Source organism: Carlito syrichta, unplaced genomic scaffold (genome assembly GCF_000164805.1).
Source record: "Carlito syrichta isolate Samal-C Ts95f unplaced genomic scaffold, Tarsius_syrichta-2.0.1 Scaffold126711, whole genome shotgun sequence".
Classification (NCBI taxonomy): Eukaryota; Metazoa; Chordata; class Mammalia; order Primates; family Tarsiidae; genus Carlito; species Carlito syrichta.
Genome location: NW_007070807.1, coordinates 3,185 through 4,224, shown reverse-complemented (window position 1 = coordinate 4,224; position 1,040 = coordinate 3,185).

Genomic DNA, 1,040 nt, shown 5'->3' with positions numbered 1-1,040 from the left:
CGGAGGGCCGTTCTCCAGGGCTCGCTCGGACGTCTCCTCCGAGGAAGAGGCCCTCCTCCCGCCTCTGAACGCGCCGCCCGTGTTCGCGAGGACGTGCGCGCCACCTGCCACCTCCCTTAGTTCTGCAGCTGTGTGCGCCTGCCCGGTCGCCCGGCTGGGCCGTGAGTCCCCCGAGGCAGGGTCCCCGTCGCATCTGCCCCCGTGGCCCCCTTGCAGCGGCCGCCCGGAGCAGGTATGTGGAAGGCACGGCGGCGGAGTCGCCCCTCAACTTTGGCGTTCACGGCTGCGGGTTCGGATCCTGGCCTCGTCGGCGTGCGGCCTTGGGGCCCTCTGGTCTGGAAAAAGGAGACAACAGTAACACGTCCTCCAGGGTCGCCCCGGGGGTTCAATGAGGCAAAACACGCCGGGAGCTCAGTGCGGGCCTCGGGCATGTGAAGCGCGCGGTGCGCGTGAACGGCCGCCATTCTGCACGAGAGGCCAGGCCGCGTTTGTTGACTGCATCGGCGGTGACGTGGCTGGAGCGCCGCGCGCGCTGGGTGGCTTCGTGCGGTTTTGAGAGCAGGAACCGTCCTCGCAGGGGGAGGTGGCCCAGCCGCGGCCGCCCTGTCTTTTCCGCCTGTTGAAGTCGGGGGCCTGGGTCTAGGCCTTGGCTCTCGGACACGCTTTTCGACTTTCTGTAACCATAAGCCTTCGGCCCGGAATGTTTCCTGGGGGGCGCTTGGGGGTCTCCAGAGATTCTGGAACCTCCGCCTGGTGGGGACCGCCTCCTTCCCGCACTACAGGCCTTGGCCCGCCACCAGGCCTGGCCCAGGAAGACCCGTGTGCAGCGCCGGTCTTGGACAAACAGAACCGGCTCCGGTCCCACCGAGGCGGTCCGCATCCGGCCCCAACCGCCCCAAGCATTTTGTTTTTCTGGCGGCCAGAATGGCGGGGCTGGAAGAGACCGGCCTCAGCTGCAAGGGCGGGTGGGAGGTGCAGAGGACCCCGCCCCCGGGCGCGGCAGGCCCCGGCGGGAGTGGGCACCGGGGCGGACAGCTGCC